Below are 21,282 nucleotides of genomic sequence, written 5' to 3'. Positions count from 1 at the left end.
TTTGCTTTTGTTGTATTATACAATACTAAAAACTTCGATGTAAATAATAAGAACACCAAGAAATAACGAAATGAGTGAAACCGCGAGTCAACTCATGCATGATTTTTTCGGCGGTGAGTTTGGCGAGTCAAGAATCGTGCGTGAAACAACTCAACCATGAGATTTGAGTTTTTATCAACACTGCCACCACCTCGAGATTGTCCCGTCCATCGTAACACTGCAACCTAGGCTTTCTCTGTCGGTTGCGGTTCCTTCTATCAGCATGAACTTTGTTTTTTGACGCGTTCACCATCACTCTGACTTTTGCTGCTTCACGTTTCAGGCGGGAGTACAGTTTTGTCACTGCACCGTTCCAAATGATCTAGCAACAATGTCCACGTCATCCACAAAACAGACAAATTGTTCGGAATTCGTGAAAATCGGGTTGCTATTGTTGAGTCTGACTCGTCGATTAACACCTTCCAGAGTGATGTTGAACAGCAGGCATGGGAGTCCATCACCTTTTCATAATCTCCTTAGATTCGAACGATCTAGACCAGTGATTCCCAAAGTGGGCGAAATCGCCCCCCTGGGGGCGAAAATCAGGCCCAGGGGGGCGAAAATTTGAGAAATCAAAATTGGGGGGCGAAAATACTAAAAAGGGGGCGATTTTTTCAATGGCTGGAAAACATCAATAGTATTGAATTACATGTCGAGAATGTCAACTGAATCATAAAAACTCCCAGACATTCAAGCTTACAGTTCAAGTTTTTTCTAGGATTTTTATACTAAATGCTGTTTCTATTAAACATAAACATCGACCTAATTTTACAGAACTATCGGTGTTTATGTGCACTCTTTGAGAAAAAAAAATCTAGAAAAAAAGACTGCTACACGTATTTTTGAAGGATTTGTGTGACTCTGGAAATCTAAACATTTTCAAGCAAAAACATGACGTTTGGACAAAATTCAGAACACATTTCTTATTTGTAACTCAGTGTTTACGAGCAATTTCACACACAGTGTTTGTAAGTATTTTTAAGAAGCTTCTCGGAGGGATTCCAAACTTTACTGGAAGTTAATTTGAAAACATTCCAAAAATTCTGCGTAAAATTCCTTTCAATTCTAGTCATGGATGCTAAATTTTTACTTATTTGATATTTTTTTTAAAACACAGTACGCATTCAAATTTATACGAAGCTGTTGATTTGGATCCGGATGTGGATTTGGAGAAAAGTAACTACATTTGAAAATACACCAATATGTTTCTGAGTTTCACTTTTTCCACATAACTTATCTTTGTAATTGTTTTCAAATTCCCCACTAGTCTTATTTGACTACTGATGACCAAACATTGACTCTCGGTTGTTGGAAAGCTCCCTTTAGGAACAATGACTGGTTGGGAATATCGAATGTTCATAGGTGTTCTGTTCACAATCTGTTTTATCAACAACGGTTTGAGAAGTAGGCACGAACACGATTTCCATATTTATGTAAGCACGATTAAAATGTGATAATTTATATATATATATATATATAATTTAGAAAATCAACGCATTTCCAAAACAATTTGAGGAAAATAACACAGATTTAGATACACTAAATGGCACTATGTACTAGCTTTACCACAGTATTGATTTTAAAGGGTTTAGCTAAGCACAGTTTCAGCCTTCTACTGCAGAAATATAAAACCTCACCTAGGGGGGCGAAAATATTTTTTTGAAGCTCTAAGGGGGCGATACCTCCTAAAAGTTTGGGAAACATTGATCTAGACAGATCGACCGAAATTTTGATGCAGTTCTGTACACCGTCCTTTTCGCTTTAACTAGTCTAGCGAGCGATCTGGAAAATCTGTTCTTGTCCATGATTTTCTATAGGCTCGTGCGGTCGATGCTGTTGTACGCCACCTTGAAGTCGATGCCGCACGGTGAAAATCTAGTCCGTTGTCGACCGGCCGTCGGTGAAGCCTTATCAAGCTGGCTTCACCGACGGCTCTCACAAACTCATTTACTTAAGGTGAAAGACGACGGAAGATGATCTGCAATAGCACTGAATGGGCGATATTCAGGATTGTGTTCGCTCAGAAGTTTTTACACTCCAACTTCTCACCTTTCTTGTAGGTGGGGTAAATAACCCCTGCCAATAACTCTTCCGGTGCTGTTTGACCTCCCAGGCCCAGACTATTTGTTGGTGAAGTCAGATGACCAACGCCAACTTTTCCGGGCCTATTTTGATGAGTTCATCTCCGATACCATCCTTAACTTCCCTCAACGTGGGAGTTGGCTCGCTGATATTTCCTGCTGTACTGACGTTTTCATTTTTACAGCTTTGCTCTCGACACACCGTTCAGATGCTCATCAAATTGCTGTTATCACCTTTAGATCACCTCACATCCGTCAGACAGACGGCTTCCGTCCTTATTTTTGCATATTTCGGCTCGCGGCATGAAGCCGTTGCGGGATGTGTTGAGCATCTGATAGAACTTCCATGTTTCTTGTTTCTTGTTGCTAGCACAACAGTTCCATTTACTCGTACTCCGCTTCTTCTAGGTGGCACTTCTTCTGCCATAAGAAACGGGTCTGCTGTTTCCCCTTCTGCTTGAATCGTTGCCGGGTTCCATGCTGCAGCATTACTGCATGACTGCGTCGATGGCTGCTTGAACTACTGTACTCCTGCAGTACTCTCTAGGAGGGGCCATATCGAGCTCACCCTCGTCTGGCAACGCCGTCTCGAGATTATGTGCGTATGCTAAGGTGACAGCGAGTTGCTTCAGTCGCCGGTACCGTGCATTGTCGATGGCGGAAAATGTTGGGCACCGTTTGACCATCACCAGGCAGTGGTCGAAGTCGATGTTAGCGCTACGATAGGTCCTGACGTGTGTAGATAATGTCGGGGAGAAGTGCCGACCGTCAATCAGAACGTGGTCGATTTGCGATTCCGTGTGATGTGGTGATCTCCAAGTGTTACGAGGCTGTGTTAGGAAAAGGTGATACGTATAGCTATGATTCGTAGGCTGGTTTCGTTCGACAGCTGGGGGGTGCAGAACATTCCAATTGCCGGTCTGAATTCCTCCTGCTGACATCTTTGAGCATTTACATCTTCCATGATGATTTTGACGTCGTGGCAGGACTCCGACTTGTTCGCGTGAAAAAATAAATGAATAAAAAGTAACCGTGAAAGCAAGGAAACGGAAGATATCCCAAATCCCATTTTGTGGAGGTTTTATCTATACATACAACAGAATGAAATACATACAATAATTAGTGGAGCGGACCTGGTGTGAGGGTTAGAACACTTGACTATCACGCCGAGGACCTGGGATCGAATCCCACTCCCGACAAACTCACAAAATGTGAGTTCTTCCTTCCAAAGGGAAGTAAAGCGTGGGTCCCGAGATGAACTAGCCTAGGGCTAAAAATCTCGTTAATACAGATAAAAAAACACACACAATAATTAAGCTGCTAGTACACAGGGTCAAATATTTGTCCGAAAAGAAACCAATGCTCAAACATCTTTTTTGACTCGATCAAATTTTCATGATGTTGTTTCTTGAGTTCTTTCCTTGTCAAATAGTTGACCCTGTGTACTACTGGCCTTAGGCACTGCGATGTTTGACTGGACAGCTAGTGTCATATGAAATAATTATTTTAATAAGAAACGAACTTCACTATTAACTGACAGTTAATTGACAGTTTATGCACGTAAAAACTTCACGATACACACGAGACGTGACACGAGACAAGACATAACACTTAGGGTTCTTATAATCGTCAAGAAAAGATTTAAACAACATTTACGTCGACCGGTTTCGGGCGTGATCTAGCCCATCTACACTGTCGGACATTGCCCTGTAGATTGCCTTGACACGCCCGAAACCGGTCGACGTAAAGGTAATTTAAATGCGTTCTTGACGATGGTAAGAACGATAAGTGTTATGTCTTTCCGCGTGTCACGTCTCGTGTGTGTGGAACGAACTTACCGATAAATCCATCTTTGTGTTTAGTGACTATGCGCTTCTAATCGACGCGGACGGATGTGCCCAGCGTTGCCAACCTTCCAGATTTATCTGAACTTATCTAGATTTTTGAGGTCTCATTTTGCAAAAATCTGGAATATACAGACATTTGTTTTCAGGATTTGTAAGGTTTTTCTCGGAATGTGTAATGTTTTGACCGGAATTTGTAGGGTTTTTCACACGATCCAGACTTTTCCAGATAAAACTTCCGAACACTCAAAACAGATTTGCGGGCTCGGCAAAAACGCGCACAGCCGTCTGCTCAGTAAAACTATCAGCTGATATCCCAGCAAAAAGTGACATTCTTTAGCTGACTCTCAGCAAAACGATTGCCGAAGCTCAGCAATGAACTGTCAAAATTGCTGAGATCTCAGCAAAATTGTTGTTTGCTGATTACTCGGCTGTGCAAATCTCGGCAAAAGAATGGAAAAATGCTGATATCCCGGCAATCTGAATTAAGTGTGAAATCATCCAGATTTCCCAAAAATTGACCTGGCATCATGTGCCTAGTGACTGGCTTTACCAATATGGATTGCACTGAATTTTCCATGATTTACGACGACACTGAAGTACCGAACTGTGCAAAGTTTTTGTTTGATATACATGAAAGACGGCTACCTTTGCTTATCGTAGTTATAAAAATTACTCACGCCTCTCAAGATAACATTTTACTGAACATTCACAATAGAATAATAGCATGGAACGAACTCACTTGTGCATGTATGAATCTCTATGTTGCTCCATCGTTAGCCAAAAATCCGATATCAAATGGGCGGAAAATACTATCACATTGAACCGACGTGAAATGTTTTGGTGTCTTGGCTTCTCTAATGTTCTATGAGCACTTCCACTGTTAACAACTGAGAACTTTCTCTATTAATCAATGACTATTTTGCATGCGTATATCGTGTAGCAAGTATGAAGCTGCTCTATTTCCGAGAAAATCAAGAAAACTTCAATTACGAAAAGCTCCTGGACCGGCTATTAATCAAAACTGTCACCCTCGGCATTGTCTTGTTGAATACTCGCGTCTTGCACGCTTCACCTATATGGGTCTTCGGATAATATCCTTATGTTTAAAATATCCAGTTTTCTTGAAGAAACAAAAAACGAGAACAACTAATAATATTCTTTTTTTTATTGTTTTCTCTTTTGCAGTGCTACCTACAAACCATGGTCTGGAAATAGGATTTGGCAAGGTGTGCGATCCCCATTAGTGCATGTTACCGAAGAAGATACCAATTTCTCCATAGTGAAGGGTCTATTTCAATGATGTCCCGAGGTGTGTCACCTCGACCGGTGTGAAAAGAGAAAATATAGAAACCCGTCAAACCAATAATGCAATGAAACCAAAAAAAGGATGTAACACCTGCCAACAACGGTGGCGGCGGTGGCGTCGGCGTCTATAATCGGAAAAGTTCAATCAGCGCGGGCATCCTTTCCCATTTATTCCAGTCTGTTTTTTTTTGCTCTCTTGTGTCACGAATAACAGCGCAGTGAATAGCGAATCTCACGTTCGAAATCAGTGGAAATTGGTGAAAGGTTACCTATAGAGTAATCGGGTGAAACGTGACGGCCTATTCAGCACCAGCGACGAGAAGCTGCACGCGAAGTTTAGCACAGTTTGGGAAAATGAAAACGGTGCCAACAGAAGAAAAAAAATGGGAAAGTTTTCACCTATTGAAAGATCTGAGAGCTGAATGCATTGCATTGGTGCAATAGTAAGTGAAATGTGAAAATCTTGTGTGAAAGTATCTTCTCTAGTCAGAAAAGTAAATATTTTGTGTGAATTTGTGAAAAAGAATGCTAATGGAAGTTACAATAGGTAGTGATTAACGGAAGTAACTGATCTGAAATAGTTCAGATCGTGAAGCAGACGAGTTTCTTTAGTCAGACGGAGAAATCATAACTAAGGGTGAGTTATATTTAGCGCTTTTTGAGTCTATAATTAGCTATGTTAAATGTTACATACACTCACTGATATGTTTTTGATGAGCATCGATTGTTCTATGTATGCTTCTCATATTTTCCAGGCTCTTCTGGACAAAAAAAAAGAGAAATGACCCTTTTTCTATCAAGTCACGAAAAACCAATAAATGACAAACTCAGATCCACCTAGGGACACTCGTGCTCGATACCGCAAAGACTCCTTGGAAAAGGGGATTTCGTTTTGTTTGCGTGTGTGATTAAAAGTAGAAACCCCCAAAAAGACGAAGAATGTTTCGAGGGGCTTTGATTTGGGTTCTCTTATGAAAAGCGACCTTCCCACATTTGAGATAGGACACTCAGTAGACGGTACCAATCTTCTCTGCATGGAAGACAGTTTTTTTCTCTGGGTATCATAAAGAAGCTTGGTTAGAGCTCCCAAACCACAGTTGGACGTTGGAAAGGTTTTTTTTAGCGAAATTCATGCGATTGTGGTTTACTACACACATACTACATTCTTCGACCTTATTTAAAGTCCGTTTATTTTACGTTGGATTGATTTACCTCATTTTTTTAGTCCAAATCTTGAATAGTTTTCAGAATATACACATACAATGCTCAGTTCAGTAAAGATCGAAAGGGCAACAAAGGCCAATCAATGATAGCTCCTGTTATCATTAATTCTTCTGTTAGATGGCAACACTGTTCCAACAGAGTCATATATATTCAACAATATAATACATACACATGAATGTCAGCGAAATATTAGACTCTCCAGCATAACTTCAGTAGACGTCAAACGCTATTTCATGTTGCATAGAATAAAATGTTTTTTTTTTAAGTTGGCAACACTGCCGTGATGTGCATAAAAATCTGAATATGTAATTTACTGCAATTGGATGGTGTTCATGTTCATTGCAGTTTGAAGTAACGTAACACATTATCAGGAGTCATCTGGATTTATCTTGAGTACTTGTCTTTGTAAAATTTGATTCTTCAAAATTATCTTTGCAGCTGGCAACACTGCAGAACGTCAAACATCGATCAACACGGTTTTGCGATAAAGATATCGAATTTGAATGTTCAGTTAAGATTATGTATAAGTCAAGTGGCGCCTTTGGTGATTGAATAACAAGAAATTCTTGCAGTATCTGGCACCAGTGCAGGAAATGTCATTTCGGCATATCTAAATTCAACCACATCCAGCTCATTTTAGAAGCTCAACCTGAGAATATGGTATACGAAACACTTGTGCGGCTAGATCAGTTCTACAAGAAAGTCACGGGAAAAAACGCTCTTTTTTTAATATTTAAGGTAAATGTCACGATCTATCTTCGAAAAATACCAATTGATATTCACCATGAATATCATTGGCATTTTTCGGACTACCTTCGACATTTATCTTAAACATTCGAAAAAGATCGGTTTTCCGTGACTTTCTTGTAGAGCTGGTCTAGCTGCGCAAGTTTTTCATATACCATATTCTCAGGTTGAGCTTCTCAAACGAGCTGGATGTGGTTGAACTTAGATATGCCGAAATGACATTTCCAGCACTGCTGGCAACACTGGTCACGCAGATTTAAATATAGCTCAATATCAAAGATGCAGTGCGAGATAGGCCATTCGCATGTCCGACAACGTTATGGTAATACTAAAGTGCAATACATGGTTTTACATTGCGACACAAAATATATTATTTCTGGCAAAACTGATCGTATAGATTCAAATATAGCTCAATAGCTCTGATATGGTGTGTGAAGAATAAGCCTAAAATAAAATTCTCGAATGAAAAAGCTGATATGGTTGAACGATTAAAATAGTGATTGCGGACGGTATTTCTTTTGCTTTATTCGAGCAACAAAGACGCGTCTGGTCGTATGCGAACTACACTCAAATCTATTTTATTTATTTTTTAGAAAACGACATTTAGCAATTTAGAACTTATTTTGAAATGGGTGAACAATGGTCTTAGATGGGAATGTTTGACAATGTTGTAGTGCACCTCAAGTACAGTACATTGCTTCACATTGCTAGATAAAAAATATGTAATTGCTGGCAACACTGACCATACAGAATTAAATAAAGTACAATATATTCGATTCGGTTTGAGACAGACAATTCCAATGTTCCAATGTAGTGCACCTCAATTGTAGTACATAATTTCACGTTGATACACAAAAGTTATATTATTGCTGGCAACACTGACCATGAAGATTCAAATAGGGCTCAATTTCTCATATCCGGTGTGAGATAGGCAATCTGAATATTCGACAATGGCATAGTGCAGTTCATTGTTTCACATTGCGATACAAAAATATATTATTGCTGGCAACACTGATCATACAGATTCAAATATAGTTTAATATATCTGATATCATTGGAGATAGGCAATTCGAATGTTTGACAAAGTTGTAGTGCACCTCAAGTACAGTACATTTTTTTCACATTGTGACACAAACATTCTATTACTTCTGGCAACACTGACCATGCAGATTCGAATAGAGCTAAATAACTCAGATCCAGTATGGGATAGGCAATTTCAATATTCGACAATGTTATTGTGCATCTCAAGTGTAGTACATTGTTTCATGTATGTGTTGCAACATAAAATATGTTGTTGCAGGCAACACTGGTAATGCAAATTCAAATAAAGTTCAATGCAGGTCCGACTCGTTTATCTGGGTGACTACAAACAAATTTAACCCCTGGTAATCGAAGTTACTGAATTATTGAGCCATATTTTTATTTTATTGTTGATGTGTTTCATTCAAAAACAGTGTGTTACTGTTAAATTCTACGACTAACTATATATTTATCATATATTTTAGGAATGGAGTTTTAGTGTATACATCTGCTTGTTAAACATCATTCTCAAATAAGTTAAATCATACTGATGGGGATTTTTGATAATTGGGACGATGGGTCTCAGAAGTTTTCATGAAACTTCTTCCACAAGCAGGGCTCATGGATACATTTGAACAAAAAAAATGGGAAAATTCAGGGTCGCCAATTTTTTCGGAAAACTCAGGTGGATTTTTTTGTTTTTCCCTGACACTACTGACTTTGAAAAATCATAACTCAAGAACGAAGCATCGTAGAAACCATGTTTTTTTTTCGAAAATGAAAGCAAATTTTCTCAGAAATCAAAAAATAAGAATGACCTGGAAAAAGCTTTCCACAAAATTATCCACAGTTGAGAAAATTTGTAAAGAAAAGCCGGAAAAACTATGCCCGTACTCGTGGAAAATTTTCAAAAAAATATTTTTGAGGTTATTTTATAAGCTTTAATTGCTGAAATTTTTGGAATGCACTTTTTTTCGTTTTTGAGTTATGGCCAATTTTATTGAAAAATGTCCCAATGTGCCATATAAGCTTTTTCTTTGAAAAATCATAACTCAAGAAAGAAGCATCGCAGAAACAAAGTTTTTTTAAATTAAAATTAAAGCAAAATTTCTCAGGAGTTCAAAAAAAAAATAAGGAGTGGAAAAAGTTTTCCACTGTTGAGAAAATTCATAAAGAAAAGCCGGAAAAACTAGGACCGAACTCGCGGAAAATTAAAAAAAAATATTTTTGAGAAGATAATTTTATAAGCTTTGATCACTGAAACTTTTGGAATGCACGTTTTTCGTTCCTGAGTTATGACCAACTTTGTGAAAAATGACCATATAATATAGGCTTACATGGTCATGTGCCACAAAATAGGCTTTTATTTCTTCTGAAATATCTTAAGATTTTCGTCCAGATATTTCTTCACAAATTTCCTCAAGGATTACTTGAAAAATCTTTCACGAGTTCCTGAAAAAATCTCCCAGGAATTCTTAGAGATATTTTTTCAGGGACTCCTTTGGATACTCCTCGTAGATTTACTTTGAGAAATCATCCAGGAAATCCCAAAGAAATTCAGTCAGCAATTCTTTCACAAAAACTTCTAGAGATTCCTTTAGACTTTAGAATGTTCTCCAAAAAAATCTCCAAGATTCTTTAAGAAAGTCTTGCACGGATAGCTTCCAAATATGGTGCATGCATTCCTTTAGAAAATACTTCAAGAATTCTTATAGAATTCATCTACGAATTTCATCAGATTTTTTTTTCATTGATATTCCACTGACAATTTTTAAACATTCATCTAGAAAACCTTTCATGAACTTTCTCAAAAATACTCCATGTTTTTTTTTTAATATGATTCAAAGATACATTTAGAATCAGAATCTCAGAAATCTTTCAAAGTTTTCTCAGAAGCTTTCTGAAGAATTTTCTCCAAGGATTGGCTTAGAAATTCTACACAAGATTACTGAGAAAATTCCCAATATTTCTTCACATCTCTTTATATATTCCTTCAAGACATATTTCTTTTCAGAAATTGCTCCAAGGATTTCTTTTGAAAGGCTTAGAAAATTTTCCAAGAATACCTTCAGAAGACATTCATGTAGAGATTCTTGCAGAAATTGCTTTTGAAATACGACTGTATGGTTGACTCTCTTGATTAACGGCTACGCAATCTTGGGATTTAAAAAAACGAGATGTTTTGCTAAAGAAGGAAAATTTTCGCCATTGCCAAAAAACCGTTAAACTGAAAGTGATTCCGAAGTCATGTGCCAAAAACGACACAAAAAGGACGGTTACAGTTAGACAAAACAATTGACAAAAAACGATAGTAATTATTTCCCCCCTGAGGAAGAAACTATCCCCGTGTCGAAACGTCGGGTGAATAAAACAACTCGTTTTTTAAATCCCAAGACTGCGTAGCCGTTAATCAAGAGATTCTTTCAGAAATTCACACAGAGATTGCATCAGAAATTCCACAGGGTATTCCTCCATGTGTTTTCTCAGAAATTCTTCCAGGATTTCCTCCAATCGTCAAGGAATTTCTCCATGGTTTCTTTCAGGAATTTATAAAAAAGTAGTTTGGATTTTTTAGGGGATTTCCCCAGGATTATTTTTTTCAAAAATATCTCAAGAGGTTTTGATAGGTTCTCTACCAGGGTTTTCCAGGTGTTTCTTAAGGTATTCCTTATTTTTGAGAAATTATTTAAAGAATTATTTTGGATTTTGTTTTTCAGATTTTTTTCAAATTCCTTCTGATTTTTTTCTACGATACTTCTTCAATATTTCTGGAATTATTTCAGAAATTTTGGGCAGGGATTCTTTCAAAAGTGTTTCATGGATTCTTTCAGAAGTTGTTCCAGCAGTCCTTCAGGAATTTCTTAACCCTTCAGAACGGTTGGGTCATTTGCACCTCGCTGACGCGTTCTACAGCGGCGAGGTTGGTGAAAAAAGTCGCTCCGAAGGGGTTAAGCGACTCCTTCAGAAACTCATACATGGGAATGTACAAGTGAAGGGATGATGAAATCGGAGAACCTCGACCAACTAGCTATGACTCATATCTTGTCACTAATCTGTCGAAGCATTGGAACATGCATCAAAATGACCTTTTTCGTGGAATTTGCTACAAATTTTGGAATTCAATCAGCAGACATCTACCAAAAATATCAGGAATATATTTCAATTCACGGTGAGGAAGTCATAAGTTTGTTAGAAAGCTTAGAAAACTCCTGCATTGTAAGTCATCATAATACAAGCTGCAAGTTTTAAACTGATTGGAATAAAAAAAACTTTTAAAAAATGTACATAAAATCGAAGTACATGAAATCGAGGGTTTATATAATGGAGGGTCCACTAAATATATCAAGGTGTACCTGTAAATGTTCACATGTGACTGCTGGTAGACGCATGATGGCTGAGTTTAACTATACACTAATAATTATCATGTTAGCATAGATTGAAAGAACGGTGGTATAGGTTATAAAGAAGGCTAAATTGATTGTTCGTTAATTGTTCATTGTTAATCGTTCTTGAGATGGCAAAACATCAGTGGAGAGTAGTCGCAACTTTTAGGCCAATAATGTTTAATAATCCTTGGATAAAGCCCCAAAGAAATAGATTTCTTCTTGAATCACGGGAAGCGATCCTTGGACGAATCCTGAAAAACATTCCTGGTGGATTCCCGAGAAAATCTTTTAAGAATTTTCTAGAACCGAATTCGGCCATCTGTTTCATTGATGGGAACGAATGGTTTTCGGGCGTTTGTTGCATTTGTTATTCGGGCTTTAGGATTTCGGAGGAATGGTTTTCTGGAAAAAGTGACAGAACTAATTGGTGAATCGCCAGAATATTCTTGTCCTTCTGAACAACTCTGCCGAGGCCGAATTTTATTATCTGCTTCCGATTTTAAGAAAGAGAAATATAAAACTTTAAATTTTAAGAATCATCAAAATAATATTCTCCTTCTGAACAACTTCGTCGAAGACGACCCATTTCTATCTGCTTTCGTTACCGAGATAGAGAAGTCTAAAACTTAATTCAATAACAAGTGCCACCTAGTGGCAAAATCACCAACTAATTGGAAAATATCCGGAATATTCTTGTCCTTCTGAACAAATTTATCGAAGACTACACTGAAAAGTGCTTTCGATCCCGAGATTGAGAAATGTAAAACTTCACTTTCACCACCCAGCGGCAAAATCATCAATTAATTGAAGACTCATCAAAATATTCTTAATCTTCTGAACAACTTTGCCGAAGACGACCCGTTTCTATCTGCTATCGTTACCGAGATGGAGTAGTCTAAAACTTTACTTAACAACTAGTGCCACCTAGTGGCAAAATCACTAACTAATTGGTTCATATCCAGAATGTTCTTGTCCTTCTGAACAAGTTGGTCGAAGACTAAACTTTTCTATCTGCTTTCGTTGCCGAGATAGAGAAATATAAAACTTGACTCAAAAACTAGTGCCACCTAGCGGCGAAATCACCAACTAATTGAAGAATCAACAAGGTATTATTTTCCTTCTGAACAACTTCAACAACGGAGACGACACTTTTCTATCTGCTTTCGTTACCGAGATAGAGAAATGTAAAACTTGAAAACTAGCACAACCTAGCGGTGAAATCATCAGCAAATTGATAAATCATCAGGATTTGCTTGTCCTTCTGAACCACTTTGCCGAATAAGACTTTTTCCTATCTGCTTTCGATCTCGAGATATAGAAGTCAAAAACTTTACTTAAAAACTAGCGCCATCTAGTGGCGAAATCACCAACCAATTGGTGAATAACAAGAATGAACTTGCCCTTCTTAACAACTATGCCAAAGACGACACTTTTCTATCTGCTTTCGATCCCGAGATAGAGAAGTCTAAAATTTTACTTGATAACTAGCGCCACCTAGTGGCAAAATTACCAATTAATTGAAGATCGCCAGAATATTGTTGTCCTTCTGAAAAACTTTACCGAAGACGACTTTTTTCTATCTGCTTTCGATCCCAAGATAGAGAAGTTTAAAACTTTACTTTATAACTAGTGTCACCTAGTGGCAAATTGGTAAATAACCAGAACATTCTTGTCATTCTGAATAACTTTTCCGAAGACGACACATTTATATCTGTCTTCCATCCCGAGATAGAGAAGCTGAAACTTTACTTGATAACCAGCAACATCCCCAGTTAATGGAAAATCGTATGTAGATCGATCAGTGTTGCCATCTGAGATCAGTATCTCAAAAAGTGAATGGCCACACGTGAAACCCTTGTCCAAAACTCAAACTTTGCCGAATACATGCAGAAGGTAAACTAGCATCTATTATGTGTATTTCAATGGAAATTGGTAAGCACTCTGATATTTTCTTCGTCCAATTTGGTTTACGCCACAAACCCTCTCCCCCGATAGTGGACGTTATTTAAGGTCAGAGTGTAATACAATGTCCTTATCTTAGCTTAAGAGCACCTGACCAATTCCGTGCTCATTTTAATTAAACTATTTTCCTTCAACCCCAATATTCCCTGCTTCCTCTGAATACATTGTAATTCCACCATCAGTAATCACATTCAAAAATATTCATCCTCTTGTTTCCGCTCACCATGGAGTCGATTTGCCAGTTTGCCAGATGTCTGTTCCAATTAACTACGAATGCCGCGACTGGGTTGTTTTCCCGGCGATGTCCACCACAGTCGTGTTGTTGTTCAGACTCTGGATTAACATCAATTTACATTGTTGAAACAGGGGTTATTTTCGTGCGCTGTGAATCGAACTTTGTATAAGCTATATACAAACAACGCAACGCAACGTTTCAATACGTACGCAATGGTAGCGCCAGAGAAGAAAAACTGTTTGGTTTGTTTTTTTTCACGGAATGTTGACGTTTTCGCCACCCATCGATCTCAAAACACATTAAAATCAAATTTTCCACCCTGTCGCTGCCAGAGGAACAGTAGTGTGACTGCGGCCATGAGCTGACGCACTGAACCGAAAGGTTAAAGGCACATGTCAATTTAGAGTTTAATGCTGATGAAATGAAGCGTGCATTTTTTTTTCGAAATGAAAACTCAGAAACTTGTTTTTACGTCACGTACATAAGTAGTTTCTCAAGCTGGAACTTCCATAGGCTTCTTTCATCTAGTATAGTCTATACATACGCATCCATTTATTGAAAGAATCCTGGAAAATGATAGAATCGACTCATTCTACCATTTTTCTTGTCAATATTAATGCTTGCAGTACATCGGAAATGCATTACACGCATTAAAGCGGCCAGGCCTACTGTGCAGCATTATTGGTGTTAACAGAATGTTATAGGGCACTGCATGAAATTCTCTCCTTCTCTTTCACTCTTACAGATACTTTGTAAACAACAAGGCCAAGAAACGTCAGAATTCCATACAAAATCAAAACAATGCAGTGCCCTATTGGGTGGGGACATCTCGTAACAACCGCTTAGCTTTTAAGAAAGCAAAAATCATGAAAATCGGTGGAGGTGACGATGCTAAGAAGGTTAATGTCTCCCCATGGTTCTTGGTTTCCTGGGATGGAACAAAGATATTAAATCCGTGAACTGGTCCTTATGCCTAGGCTTAAGCGCTTTTTCTCGATTACTGAAGGAAAGTTGTTTGAGATGATCTAAAATTGGTATACGAGGTTTTTAAGTTAGAACTGGTAAAATTGGTAGTTTGAAACGATCTCACTAGTTGATCTTGACGCTGCAACACCCAGCATTATCAGAAAACCAACATTGTTCATGGCCAGTTGGGTGACTAGTTAATCAATTAACTCAAGAGTTTGTTGTTTTGTTTTTCAGCTGGTGCCACTCCGCTACGCCACTCTGTTATGCAGTTGTCGCCTTCTCTCTGAATTTTGTTTTCAATTTTGAACTTGCTTTGAACACAATTGCGTCACTGATTCCACCTTGGATTCCACTCACTGTGTCTTGTAATCACCACTCTCGCTGGGACTTCCATAGGCTTGTTTGAAGGAATTCCTAATGGATGCTATGCTGCGACATCAAGACCAATTAAAAAAGATTCTCTATTTTTGGAAAGTTTCTGTAAAAAATCTGTCTCTGAAGGAATCTTGAACGTTATTGTCATAGAAATTTGTATTCCTGTAGGAGATTCTGGATTTTACTTTCGATTTTCGGACAAAACAATAAGATCACCGGACTTATTTTATACAAAATGGCAAAGTTATACGATGTGGTACTTAGTTTCTATTAATCCAATTTGGCTAAAAATTTGGCAGCCGCCGTGGAATTACGGGAATTTTGATTTGTATTAAATTGACTAAGTTCTGTTCACTACTTCCAAAGTAACAGATATACGGTGCGACAAAACTCTAACATCAGATTAAATGGCATCCTTAAGCCTCGTCGTGCATTAGTGTCATTATGACCCCAAAAAGTACACTACGTCAGCGAGGTGAGCATCAGCTAATGCACGAAGAAGGTTAATTTTAGTACGTGTTTATCAATCATCAAGTATCAAATACAAATCAAAATTCACATAACTCCATGGCGACTGTCAAAATTTCAGCCAAATAGGTTCACTAGAAATCGAGCATCACTTCGTCAAACTTTGCCATTTTGTTTGAAAAACATCTGATGGTCTTATTGTTTTGTCCAACACTGTAGGTCGGTGATTCCCAAAGTGGACGAAATCAGGGGGCGAAAAATCAGGCCGAAGGGGGCGAAAATTTGAAAAACCAAAATTGGGGGGCGAAAATACAAAGCACGGAGACAAATTTCGTTCGTTTGAAATTATTATTCGATAAACTGATAAAATGTTTAAAACTAAAATTTTAATTTTAAAACTAACTCAAGTATACATTTATTTCGATAATACCCATTAAAGAGCCCCCCGATCCGCCGTCATAAGAACGAAGAGAACGTAAACAAAACTTACAAGTTCCAGCTGCACCATCAAACAAGATTTCCTCCTGCAAAAACGGCAAAGTTCACCGAAATCTTGTTGTTTTCGGGAGCGTATGTTATTTAATAAATGTGTACATGATGTTGGCATTGGAAGTACAACACGGAGGTTGGGTTTTCCAGAGTAGGAAAAGACTTCGTAGGGCCGACATGCCACAAAATTTACATTTCATTTCTAAAATGCATCTTTGTTTCAAACATGGATTACATTTGCAACAAATGTGATGTTCGATTTGCTCCAAACAGTTAAATTTTTGTGGCCTTAACAAATTGACAATGTTTTTGAATTTACATCAAATATGTTTGATTTTAACATACTTTTTTCTGCGTGTATATGGGATGGGTATTTTATCAGTGTGTATTTGTAATCCTGTGAGAGATATCTGAAAAAAAAAAAACTTTGAAATAAATTCCCACAGGAATGCCGAGAGGAATTCCTCAAGGTGGTGGAATCTGTAACCTTCAGGGGCAACTCCTGGAAAAATCCTTCAAAGAAACCTTAGAGAAATTATAATAGAATTCCTGGAGAGATTTTTATGAAAACTTCTGAAGGAATTGTTTGTGTAAATCAAAGAGAAATCTCTGAAGACACTTCTGGAGAAATTCCAGAAGCTAGGACTGTACAAACTGCTACAGATATGCATGCATTTATTACTGGAAGAATTTCTGAAGGTAATACTAATATTTAGAATAATTAGATAAATCCTGAAGAATTCCCTGCAGGGAGCAATTCAAGAAAAATATTTGGTTGAACTTTTAGAGGAATTTATAAAGGAAACTCTACAGGAATTCTAGAATGAACTTTAACAGAAATTTTTAAAGGAAAGAACTTCTAGTGAAATTCCTCAAGGAGCTCCTAAAAAAATCAGAAGGAACTCCCGAAATTTCTGAGGCCACTCATTGCGAGATTGTTGCAAGATATTCTAGAAAGATTCCATAAAGAACAGCTGCAGATGCATAATTCTCAGAGTAGGTTTCGAAGGATCTGCTTGAAAATTGCAGTTGCAACTAGTTTGACTTTTTGAGAGGAATTCTTGAAAGAATTCTAGGAATCTCTTTTTATGGAACTCGCGGATATGGAGAAAGTTTTTATTTGGAACATATTCTAGATGGATTATGATCTGAATTTGTTTTTCAATTGCATATACTGCCCATAACTGCATAACAGTCACATTCGACAGAAGTAGGCATTGGAGAAAATGGAGTTTAAAGTTTGCAACATGCGCTAGTATGGAGACGAAACGAAATTTCAAAAATTTGTCAATAATTTAAAATTCATCTTTTTGCAATGAAATTTTCTACAGTTCTTCTTGTATGCTGGACGAATAGTTAAAAAAATAATCAGACCAAAATATGATTGATATTACGCTTTGACACCAGTGTGTATTTCCAGTGTGACTGTTATGCGGTTACATTCATAAATTTTAGCTAATGAGACAAAACGACTTGGTATTTGTTTCACATTTTGCAGAACAAACTTATAAAGTTCATTTGGGTGGATGAAAGTACTGATTATTGGGAGATGATCGCCGGTATTAACTCAATATTGGCAAAAAATGCAAATGTTACAATTATGCAGTTATGGGCAGTATAGTTTAGTGATAATTTTCAAATATTCACCTTTTTTTAACAAAATATTATGTTTAAATATTATTACTAACGTGGTACTAGGTACGTATTCAAAAAAAAAACCCGGTTTTGCTTCTGCAAGTTTTGATACTCTTTGCCAACTTTGTATTTTTTATTGTAGTTTATTTGTGCCAAGCCTTTTCACCACGTATAATCGATACTGAGCTACATTGACAGCTGCCCTTACAATGTAGTATATTATGACTCTGTACACATTAGATTGGGTCAACGTTGTATGGAAAAATTAAAATTTCATCTATCAACTCGGACGAAACAAAGCTTCTTCGATTGGTATTAGCGTCCAATACAACTTTGCAAACAATGGGTTCCGGGTCATTTTGCCGAATGCCGTTTGGCCGAAAATGTATTATAAACTCAAGAGGTACTGCCACTGATTTCCACATCAGTATAAATCGAAAGCACAGCCTAAGTTTTCAAGAAGAATAAATCTACATAAATAATCGCAGCTTCAGCGGCAACTAATCTGTGAATGGTAAAACTAGAAAGAATAGCCTATGATTCAGGATGCACGCCGTTGTAAAAAGTTCAACACCGTCAAATAAAACTCGCTTGTCGTATTTATACAGCGCGAGCGCGGTGCAGTTTTGAGATTAAATTGATGCGCGTCCTGAGAGGTTAAAAGAAGGAAATGTTTCTGATGAATAAATTGGCAGCTAGTATCCCAAGTAACACAGAAAACATCTTGAAAAATAAAAAAATAAAAAGATGTTGTATAAATGTTGTATAAGCGAGTAATAATACATCTTGTGTTATAATGAAGCTCTTGTTTAGTTGATCGATAACCCACAGAAAAATATTTTATAGGATTAACTATGTTCGAAAAAAAAGTAAATTTCACAGCTATATAACATTAATAGAGCATCAAATGCACAAGTTAGCAAAAAAAAATTAAAAGCTCAAATATATAATCAGTTAGCCAAAGGAACTGACTCCGAGCACTGCAAGTTGAGTCCCAACAAACACCTCAGCATCCGCATAACTAAATTCTCCTGTATTTGTGTCTACTGACCTTTTCCCGTAAATTTCCTAAAAAGGATATTATGCATATCGCGCTGTTCTTATGATAAAAATCATTCAAAAACAAAGGGTTAACATCTCTGCCTTGACAACACTCCACTATCTTCATTTTCAATACACAACAAATTTTCTAAATATGTAAATTCTCCGGACTCCGGCGTGAATATTACTCTTACCTCAGGCTTGTGTGGCCGATGACAAACTGACCACCAGCGGGCTTGACCTTCACCGGAATCTCGTCTAGCCAATCCGGATGTGTTTCTGTCTTTCACACAGATGGCCAATTTTCTGCATGCTGCAGATAGTTATAAGCAGCCATGCACGAACTATCCAAACGCGAATCTATCCAATGGTCATTGTGAACTTACGTTCCCGTGGAATACGGAGCGGACAAAATGCTGACAAGCTGATGGACCATCTTCAAAACAAACCAATAACAATAATGTTTTGATGTTTTGACAGATGAAGTCCAGCTGAAGGAACAAGTTCATTTTAAGTTCGATTTATGTTATATTAATGTTTTTCGCAATACATTATCACAGCTAATGTGTGAGTATGTTTAAAAGATGATATTTAGACGTATTAAATACGTTATTACAACACATTTCAGAGTCTGTTATACAGCTGTTTTAATGATGTTGTTTTAAGGTTATTTTATCTATGCTCAAATCTGCTAGTACAATTATCTAGATGACACAGTACCGGATAAAAATATGAGTATAAAAATTAATATATGAAATATATACACATAAAAATTGGTTATTTTTTTCAAAACAGCTTTGTTAACTATAAAATACTCGAATCTACTTAAATCAAAGCCTCATTTAATAACAAATCGTTGGCTCTACTTAAATACTGATTGACACATAAACTATTCTTAACACTTTTGAGCGGCAGTGTAAGGTTCAAGAAAAGCCTGCCACTAGGCCTGCCATATTGTATCGTCGTGAGGATTGAACAAATTATCATTAATTTTATTGTTTCATGAAACACATCTCAATTCAATGGAATGGCGCTTGAATAATGAGTGAGTAGAATCAGAACTTTCACCATGAATTTTGAACGGCATGCAAAATAGCATTACTATTATTGACTGTCACCCATTTCATAACTACTTATCCGAAAATTATCATGTAGGTCCATAGACTTCATCACAAGCCCACCATTTTTCGGGATGGAACAGAAAAACAAATTTACTAATTATTCTGTCGAACATTTTCAATTTCAATCGCTCTTCGAAGAGAGATCTGTCAAGCAACGTAACACATAGTGCGCAATCTCATTAGTGTGTATTATAAATGAATTCTGCACGTTATATAAATAGCAAAAATATAGTTTTGACTTAAGTTGGTTCAACATGTTATATAAATGCTTTCTGATGGGTAAATGTCTTGAAAATAGCTATATTTCAACATAGAATGCGATTGTATAATATGTGCATTTTGCGGGTTTATTTACTAACAATTGACTTTATAATAACCAATCAATACATCAAAGTTTAGTTGAAGCATGTTTTGAACCTCATTATTTGTTAAATATATGTATTGAGATACATCTTATCTAACTTGAAAGATGTTTTATAAGCCGCCATTTTTTGCGCTGTTTTGATTATATAAGTATTCGATATAACGTAAAAAATGCTAGGAAAAAACATCGGACTAGGTCTGATAAGTGACTTTTAAACAATTATATAACTAATGGTGTTACTTGGGATGTCAAAAAGTTCTTCTAGATTCCTTTGTTTTTAATTCGGACAAACGAAATTCGGCTAAAAGGCCCATTTGGCCAGATATCATTCGGCCAAATGGCGTTCAGCCAAACTACATTCAGCCAAATGGCTGGACACCATATGGATGCGACTGGTTACGTTCCAAAGGATCTGCTGTTGGTTGGCCAGACAATCTGCTCTACAACAACGTCAGGGACGTAAATGTTAAGGAATAACTTTGTAACTTTTTTTGTTTTTTTTTTTTTAATATGAGCTTAAACTTTAAACTATATAACTGATTAGGTATATTAAGGACAAACGTCTGGCAGTCCCGCTTCAACAGGGCATCAGAATTTTAGACGCACATATCTTAAGAAGCAAGCTTCAATCAACACGTGGATAAAACATGGATGGTTTTGATGGAAGGGTGTTTTTTCAAGGAGTCCCAGAGCCGTTCCAGAAATATTCAAGAGGATTCATGGGCTGTGATCCTGTACACAAGTTATTAGTGGTGTTCCAGAGGCATTCCAGAGGCGTTCTTGCGAATTTCAGGGTGTTCCAGGGAATTTCGTGGGGTTTTTGAGATGTTCCTTGGATCATAGAGATGTTCCAAAGTTTAAGGGGTTCAGGTAGGTTCAAAAGCGCTCCAGGAATTTTCAAAAGGGTTTCCGGGGCATTCCTGCAAATTTTAAACGGTCCCAGGGACATGTCACGGTTTTTCCATGAAGTTTGA

At 37.2% G+C, this 21,282-nt stretch overlaps 1 protein-coding gene across 8 annotated transcripts in view; it reads left to right on the top strand.

Moving 5' to 3' along the window:
* LOC115269089 (diacylglycerol lipase-alpha) overlaps window positions 1–21,282 on the top strand; it is a 430,920-nt gene that overhangs the window by 63,453 nt on the left and 346,185 nt on the right. For all 8 annotated transcript variants that reach the window (XM_062844784.1, XM_029877440.2, XM_029877438.2 and 5 more), the window contains exon 2: window positions 5,153–5,909. The gene's annotated coding sequence lies outside the window, so the exon portion shown is untranslated. The remainder of the gene's footprint in view (window positions 1–5,152; window positions 5,910–21,282) is intronic.

This window comes from Aedes albopictus, chromosome 1 (genome assembly GCF_035046485.1).
Source record: "Aedes albopictus strain Foshan chromosome 1, AalbF5, whole genome shotgun sequence".
In the NCBI taxonomy this organism is placed as follows: Eukaryota; Metazoa; Arthropoda; class Insecta; order Diptera; family Culicidae; genus Aedes; species Aedes albopictus.
The sequence above is the reverse complement of the archived record's forward strand: the minus strand, read 5'-3'. Positions and strand labels throughout refer to the sequence as shown.